The 8,502-nt window shown below is 42.6% G+C and overlaps 1 long non-coding RNA gene across 1 annotated transcript; it reads right to left on the minus strand.

Annotated features, from left to right (window-relative positions):
- Nucleotides 1-2,493: 2,493 nt before the first annotated feature.
- Nucleotides 2,494-7,090, minus strand: LOC134175608 (uncharacterized). Its single transcript, XR_009969070.1, has 3 exons — nucleotides 6,872-7,090; nucleotides 4,873-5,047; nucleotides 2,494-2,875 (listed from the first exon to the last, which is right to left on the minus strand). It is a non-coding gene; the product is annotated as an uncharacterized LOC134175608 (long non-coding RNA).
- Nucleotides 7,091-8,502: the final 1,412 nt, after the last annotated feature.

An 8,502-nucleotide genomic window follows, 5' to 3' on the forward strand; every position in this document is an offset into this window, starting at 1 on the left:
GGAACACTGGGACAAGAGAAGTGACATCTCCAGTATTGTCCTTTCCACAGACTTTTACCTTCACCTTCAGTTACCTTTTACTTTCACCTTACCTTTCGCATTCTTCCTGTATTTCAAGTCACATACGTCATTAGGTCTTCCTTCAAGCTGATGTTGGTATATTGGCATGTCACTGTTGTATGTTATTAAAGGGTAGGGTTTTAAGGGTTTGAATTTTGAAGAATGATACAGATTTCATGGTTGAATTTTACTATTTTTCCTCATAGAAGATAAATACAAAAATTGAAACATTTGCAGTAAGGTTAACTTTTTGTTACGAACATCAAAAGTTTACCTTGGATGCTGATTTATGACTTTTCTATATTGTCTTTGGATCTCTATAATGGGGAGGGGAGAGAGATATTATTTCACTCTAGCAGGAAGGGAGAACTACACTCCTGGGCTTTTAGAGAAGCTCCCATTTATTTTTTGTGACTGTGTAAAACACTATCAAATGATCAAGCTTCTGATTTGCGGTAACTTTAGAAATGAAGGCAGTGAAACTGAGCCAGAGATCTGGTAAGTGGGCTTCTGTGTCATGTCAACTCAGCTGTGTAGAACTGACTCCAGTTGGTGGCTTGCTAGATAAACTGGAAAAACATTTGTCTTCTGCAGCCACTGATCAGTAGAGGTATTCTGTTGCCCAGGAGTAGGGTTATGTGTGGCACCCCTGAAATTCAGATTAAATGTGAGATTTGATGTCTTTGGTCTCAAGCTAATGATAGGTCGATTTTAAAACTGCATAGTCAGTATCTGTGTCTGTCTGTGTGTATTTGTTTTACTTATGTGAAGTTAATCAGTTTTATGAAATGTCTGTCTTCGGTGTATTTTGTAGGTGCCCAAGGAGAAAAGTACCCTTATCAGTACTTCCGTCAGATTCCTCCGCCTTGAATGGCTATGACACATGAGTCTGGATACAAATTAAAAGAAGACTTGATTAAAGATGTTGAAGAAGCATTTAAAAAAAAAAAAGTCACCAAGTATTGAAATCTATTGAGTATTCACCCTTTTATTCATATCTTGTAAAAAAAAAAAAATCCTAGATTTGAACAGAAAAATACAAATAGGCTTTAAACTTTTGATTCTTTACTCTGCACTCCTCATACAGGGTAGAATGTTTACAATGCATTCCTTTTTCAAGCGTGACTGCTTGAATAGCAATTTTATTGCTAACTTTGAGGAATAGTCTTTAATTTTCAGTAGCCCACAATGGCTTGTGAGGCTCATACTTTGTGTAAGCTACTTAAAAATTACCAGAGGGAGAGAGTGAGAATAGGAAGAGTTGGTATGAAATGTTTGAGAGCTTACAATCATAGTAGTTAGGGTTGGAAAGGACCTTAAGATCATCTAGTTCTACGCCCCCTGCCATGGGCAGGGACACCTCACACTAAGCTATGCCACCCAAGGCTCTGTCCAGTCTGGCCTTGAACACTGCCAGGGATGGAGCATTCACAGCTTCCTTGGGCAACCCATTCCAGTGCTTAACCCTGTCACAGTATAAAGAACTTCCTCCTTATATCTTAACTTCCCCTGTTTAAATTTGAACCCCTTACCCCTTGTCCTACCACTATAGTCCCTAATAAAGAGTCCCTCCCTAGCATCCTTATAGGCCTAACTACTATAGGAACACTAAGGAATGATAACATTTGGAATGATGCGATCACACTAAACTTTGAAATTTTGGTACAGTTCTCAGTGGGTTTGATCTGTTTTTCTTTGAGCAAATCCATGGTATGCTTCCTTTCACAGGATAGCTTCTCACACAGTGGTGCCTTCAGAGGCTGCACTGGTAGAACTCAGAAGTGTGTGCTTCAGTCAGACTTTAGACATGTTCATCTCCATCAGTGTAAGTGGATATAATTACATTTTCATCTAAAACACAGATATTTTTAATACGTAACCAAAATGTAACAGTCTCCATCCAGTGCTATGCTGCTGAGTGCATGAGTTTAGCTGAATCTTTTTCCCCATGCTCTATTTTCTTCATTGATTTAAGTTGCAAGTCTCTATGCACAGTTACAGAGAACTTCGAGCCAAAATGATTATCTTTATGGGTTGAAATTGCCTATTATTTGCAGGCTTACTTAATAAAGCACTATTGTGTGTGAGTGCAGATTTTGAAGTAGCATGTCAGTTTGGGTACTACTCAAATGAGCAATTTGAGGTGTTTGTATAAACCTAATCCAGTTTTTTATGGATGTACGTTGTGTTACGGCTACAAATTCTGTGACTGCATGCAATTTTTCCGCACCATTTATGGGAGCACAGTGCCAATACAATTTTGATGTAGTTAATTTGGTAGTGAATGGAGGGAAATTTATATGAAGTGGGTTTTATGTGGGTTTTGTCTTAGTACATGTTAGCAGACCATATCCAGCCTGCGGCTGATCAGGTTTGCCTGAATTGTGGTTCCTGTTGTGATTGAGATCCAGGGATAAGATACATGATGATGGAGATGTAGAGGAAATGGACTAAGAAATACTCTGTCCTTTGTTCTTCACATGCAGAAGCAGGTTGTGTTGCTTTTCTAGCACCCCATTGTAATACGCAGACTAAAATGCAGCAAATATCAGCCCTCAAAGCTGACAAGATTGTAAATGGTAAGAGTGGAACTTGGAACATAGCATGCCTGGCCATGAAGACTGGTGTGCTTGGTCTGTGGTACCTTAGAAGTCTGTATAAGTAAATGGGTTTGTCACATTGTGTAGCCAGTCGTTGGGAGGATTTGTTGGTTTTCTGGTGGTGGATGGAGTTGGTTGATATGTTATGTTCCTGGGCATGATGGCCAAATGCAGTCCTATCCCATTCTTTGCAGACTTGCACGACACCATGCAGACTAAGGTCAGAAAAAGAACAGTAAGGTTAGGGAGCAGCAGCATCAGAGTATCTAATTTACATGCCATTTGACAAAAAAGAGTGCCCAACTTGTCAGGCTGGCTTCAGGGGCAATGGGAGGTGCAGTCTGTGTAGGAGGTACCCAAGACAACCTCAACACAGAACTTACTTCCCATTATATTAGAGACATATGGGTGCCACCAGTGTATATCTGCTCACATGACAGCCATGTCTCCCATTATGTACTGCGGTCTCATGCTTGGCACGTTCAGTTACGTGCCCAGGAATGGTTCATGAGGTGCTCCTAAGAAAAAGATGGGGGGAGCAAGTAAGCAGAGTGCCTCGTCTGGCTGGTAAGCATCCGCTTACCCACCTTGGAGGGGAGGCGCCTGTGGGTAAAATGGGTTATTCTGCCTCTGCAGTTTCAAAGGTTGGATGCTGGTTCATTAAAACAGACACTTAATAGCCTCAGAAGGAAGGCCAGTGCATCTGTAATGCTTCTAACCATCATACTATAATAATAAACTCTTAAAAGTAGTGTTTTCTAATTATGTAGTAAATCCAAAAGTGAGTTCAAAACAGGTTGGTGAATAATGATGGCTCTTCTGCCATCAGATGAGATAATGAATGTTTGCTTGGAGTGAAAACTTGATTACAAAAGTTATCAGCCCCAAAACTTCAAATAAAGAATTACTTTTATAGTGGTGTTACATTTATGTTGATAAAAGATGATGAGCAAAGCAGTGTTTGTACAGAATGTCTCTTACCAGCTGATCCAAAAAAAATTACTTCATTTATAAACACTGCTCATGGTAACAACTCTGCACTTCATGGCTGTAAATTTTCAGTCAAGGACCCCTTCTAATGATTGTTTTTAATATTTGATATTTCATGTGTTGTGTCCTGGGTAGAGCATAATTGGAGAGATGGATTCATTTTTTACAAAATCTTCTCTGTTTCGCTCTTGTTTGTTTTGTGTTAGTCACATTTCCCAAATTACTTGCTTGCTTAGTGCCCTACAGCATTGTAATGGAAGCTTACTGTCATGCAGTCTGGGAGCTGCTGCTTGGAAGAAAGATGCAGAAGATGCTTGGATGCATTGTGCCCCTTCCCACTCCTCTCATGGGGTTGCAGCTGACTGGGAGCTGGTGGACAGTAATGGAGGAAATGTGAAATGCTAAAACTAAGTTTGTCTAACGGGACCTAGAGAGAGGAAGGAAGGCAGCAATTGAAGCACCAGCAAGTCCAGCACTTCTTTCTGCTGGAAGATTTATGGCACTGCTTTAGGATTTTTGTGTTTCCTCTTGTGTATAGCGTGTAAAGACATCCTAAAGATAATAAATGTTTTCTCACAGTTATGGCAGCTCTGCTCCAAGCAGCGTGCAGAATGTGAGCCCAGGATTTTGCAGTTCCCTGTGCTTTCATTAATCTCTGTCTCTATCTTTGCCTCTTTGTCTTTTTAGCTTTCCTTTTTTCTCTTTTTAATTAGACTTGAACAGCCAACCACTCAAGCCAAATTTCCTATGCTTTGTTGGAGCTGTCTGGTAGCTACAGTGAAAATTTAAATTAGAGCTGGGATGTGTCTTTTGTTCACAAGCCTTTTCCTGCCGTCTGTGTTTCGGGGCTAGAAATCAAATATGACCTGGTGAAAGAAAATACCATCTTCTGACAGATACACCTGACGCAGTTGGAAAGAGAAAGTCATGAGGTGTCTGTTCTGTCTGCAAGAATCATAGAATCATAGAATAGCTAGGGTTGGTAGCCAAAGTCTGTGGATGAAAATTGCTGTCATAGAGAGGATGTTGGATGTTCTCATCAGGCATCCAGCTTGAAGTTTGAATGTGGTTTGATGCTGTGTCACAGACTTGTTTGGTGGTTTAGAGAAAGTTGCCCAGATCCTTGTCTGTGTGTTCCATGGCAGCAGTCTGATCTTTCTCATTTTTGCAGTTTTTCTTGTGCAGTTTCTCTCCAACTGTGAAAGCATTTGGAGGTGTGTACCTCTTCATGTCTTCTGTCCATGTTCATGAACATTGTTTTTGAAGAAGCGGTACTGTATACCAGAGGTTCATCCTATGGCGGTGCAACTAAGCTGCAGCTCTACTTACAAATAAATTGAAAAGGTGGAGTAACTCTTGGCTTCAGAAAACCTTTCCTAATCCTTGGCACAGATGCTCTGTAAATGAGAAAGAAAATAATGTCATGTTAGTGGTTTTTTTGAGCTGGAAGACATGACAAAAGCTTTCCCTATTTAATGACAACTAGTAACGGGGGGGGGGGGGGGGGGGTGCTGAGATTGATAATTTTAAATTAGATTGCTTAGGCTTTTTGAACCCCTAAGGAAACCATGTGCTGTGCTGCCTGGCCACTGTTCTGCCCCTGCGAGCTTCACTTCTGGCCCAGGGCCTCTGCTCTGCATGAAATGGAGCATCCAGCTAGCAGGGGCTGAGGCTGAATCTGCTCTTGTTAATGACCCTACAGCTGCCCTCACCAGGGAGTGCTTTTCTGCCAGCCCCAGAGCCTTGGCCTTCAAGCTCAACTCTCCAAACTCGCCAGTAGTTCTGCTTTGAGAAACAGACTTTACCATTTTTTAAGGTAACTGTGATGCTTTCCAGTTCCCAGTGCTTCTTGCAGCAACAGTAGAGTTGGGTGATGGAGAGAAATACTAGGTTATTCACATGATTTACAGTTGCACCCAGAACATCTGCCAGGCACAGCTGTGCCATGTGATGCTGTGCTAAGAAACCTCCATTCCCACTTGGAGAGCCCAGCCATGTTCAAAGTGGATGTAAGTAACATGCAAAGGTATGTCTTGAGTGGTTTTGTTGAAAAGTGTATCGTGCATCTCCTGATGTATTGCTTCCTGTTGGTTTTCATTTTCTTTCATTTACTTCTCTTTATTTATTTTTCATCCTGATCTTTTCCTGGACCAATACCTGCTTCCTGGTAGCAGGGATGAGCCTATTGATTTTTTTTTTTATTGCATACAGTGGTTTAGTTCAAAATTTGAATCAGCATTTTAACACTTTATTAGTTCTAGTAGTGCTCCAGAAGGTGCTAGGCTGCCATGTGGTGAATTCAACTCAGTATCTTTTAATTTCACATGTGAAATTAATCTCATGAAGCTAAACCAAAACAGATTAGGAATGCTTTGGAGCAGAGACTGCATCACCACCCCCAGCTGGAACTGTCCTCGTTACTGGTTTACAGGGTTGTACTCCATGAAGCTCCCATTCTCTGTGGAGCTATTAATGAGCTGTGAACCCTGTGTTCTGGCATGGCCATGGCACACCCTCCCCAGTAGTGGCAGGGAGCACTGGGCTCAGCCTTGCCCATTGTTCAGTCACAGCTGCCATGTTTTGGCTAGCGTGGAAGGGCTTCTACTTCTGAGGCCAAAAAGATGTTATCAAGTGTTGAGTAAGTTAATTTTCTTTCTGAATTTTGTTTGTATGACACTAGATGGGTGTCAGAAAGATGACACTGCTCATTTCACAGTGCAATTGGATTCTGCTGTTACTGCTGTAACCAAATTGGTTTTCTTTTCATTTTCTTCAGAGTAAAAACATTTAACTCCAGACTTATAAAAGAACCACAAATAAAACACACCAGTGAAGAAGTTGTGGAAAAGGACCTGAATAAACTGGATTGCTCAGAAACTTGTTTTGTCTGTCATTAGTCGTATGTTACTAACTCCTGTGTGATCCAGCCATCACTCATGTTTGACAGAGCTTGCTTTCTGTAGTATTCTCCACCCCAAAACTCTGCTGTATTGCATTTAGCTACAAAAGCAGCTTCATACCTGCCGTTCCTGTTGGCTGTTTCTGGATGGTTTTATATGGGTTGGTTTGAGAGGGTGCCTGCCAGCTGTCAGGACACAGGCACAGCTAGTTCTCTCTGCTTGTCCTCAAGTAGTAATGCAAGCCAGCACACTCACTGACCTTTTCCAGATGTTTTTTCATCAGCCTCCGGTATCTGGGTTGATGGAGTTTGCTTTCCCTACCTTTTTAGCCCTTTCCAGCCTGGAGCAGGTAAGCCCACTGCAGTATTGCAAGGGGTTATGCCATGGTATGGGCACGGGGAGCTCCCAAACCGTGTATTTTCTCATTCTCCCTTCGCTTCCCTGATAGCGTGCTTGATGGTTCTGGGCTTGGTGTAATGCACACAAGCTGCTGAGCCAACCAGAGCTGGCAATGTTTTATTGTACTCTTAACCCCACGTAGAGCTCTCTGGTCCCTGGATCTGGAGGAAAGGAACTGGTGTTTCCTGCTTTGTTCAGAATCTCATCAAGACCAGCCTGGGAGGAGCCATTGCTTTCAGCCCCATGCAGCTTTCAGCACAGACTACCCTGCACTTCAGATGCCATGTACTGAAGAGCAGTGTTTTCAGGCAGGGCCACAACAGCACCCTGGTTGCAGACTGGGTTGTGGGTCCTTTTGGGTCCCAGTTCTGCATTGGTGTGAAGTAACATATATACATCATAATATTGGCTGTGTCCTCCAGAAGATTTGCGTTGGAAATTGTGCAAGAAGGATGGGGATATTTTAGGTTATTTTTACAGGTTCTTGTACATGTGATGGAGCCTGGAAAGTGTGTGAAACTTTAGTAATACTATTACTAATGACTATGGTGCAATTCTGGCTTGAAATAGGACAAACTGCATTCTCCAAAACTTAAAAAAGGCTACTGAAAGCCAGGAGCTGGGCACCCCAGGTGCAGTATTTAAGGTAGGTCTCAGTAAATGAAGGGGAGAATGGACCAGCATCGGGAATCATCTGCTGGCCCATGGGCAAATACAGGCTCAGGAAATCCTGCCTTTAAGCTAGTGCTGCTGCTGTGCCAGCAAAGTGATAGCTGGACCAGGGAGGGTTATTTGTGCCTCTGGCAAGGAGCTTGGACACAGGCAGCAAGCAGGTTTCGGGTAGCTCTGAGCTGAAGCCTGTATGTGCTGTGTGGCACATCCAGCCTGTACCTGGATAGCAGAGTATTTTATTTTCAGCTTTGCAGAGATGTGGGTGCACAACCCACTGACCTGGCCTTGGGCAACTGCACAGCTGTGGTGAACCCGCTCCCCAGCAATGCAAGGGAAGAATGCCTAAAAGGAATGCAGCTGGAAATTGTGGCGTTTTTTACTTGCTTCGGAACTGCTTTGGGGTCCCTTCCCCCACTTAATGCTGCCTTACAGTTGCGTGCCTGGAATACTTGCTGTATATCTGCCTAGCTCTTGATTGACACATATACAAGATAATAAATTTAGTTACAATCCCCTGTGTTCAGATTGACCAGTTATGACCCAAGCACACCAGGAAAGACTTCAGAGATAACATTTGTAAGGCGATGCTCTCTGGACTCAAAGAGAAAGTGTTTTTCCAATTAGTTTCTGTCTAAGGGCTGGCTGTGATGCTTATCCAATTGGCAAACCTCGGTTCAGATTTCAGCTTTAAAATATAATTGGCAGCTCAGCAAATTCATAAAATTGATCCCCATTCACACTTATTTTTGGCTTGCGTTAAGAATGTGCCAACCTGGAACTCTAAACTTAACCCGGAGTGACTTTCCCAGGCCCGCTGCCCTGAAAGGGAAGCCTGGCACCAGCACCTGGGCCCCAGCCAAGATAAATCCTGAGCCACTGAT

Source organism: Pezoporus occidentalis, unplaced genomic scaffold, assembly GCF_034315485.1.
Source record: "Pezoporus occidentalis ecotype Australia unplaced genomic scaffold, CSIRO_AGI_Poc_V1 ctg7, whole genome shotgun sequence".
In the NCBI taxonomy this organism is placed as follows: Eukaryota; Metazoa; Chordata; class Aves; order Psittaciformes; family Psittacidae; genus Pezoporus; species Pezoporus occidentalis.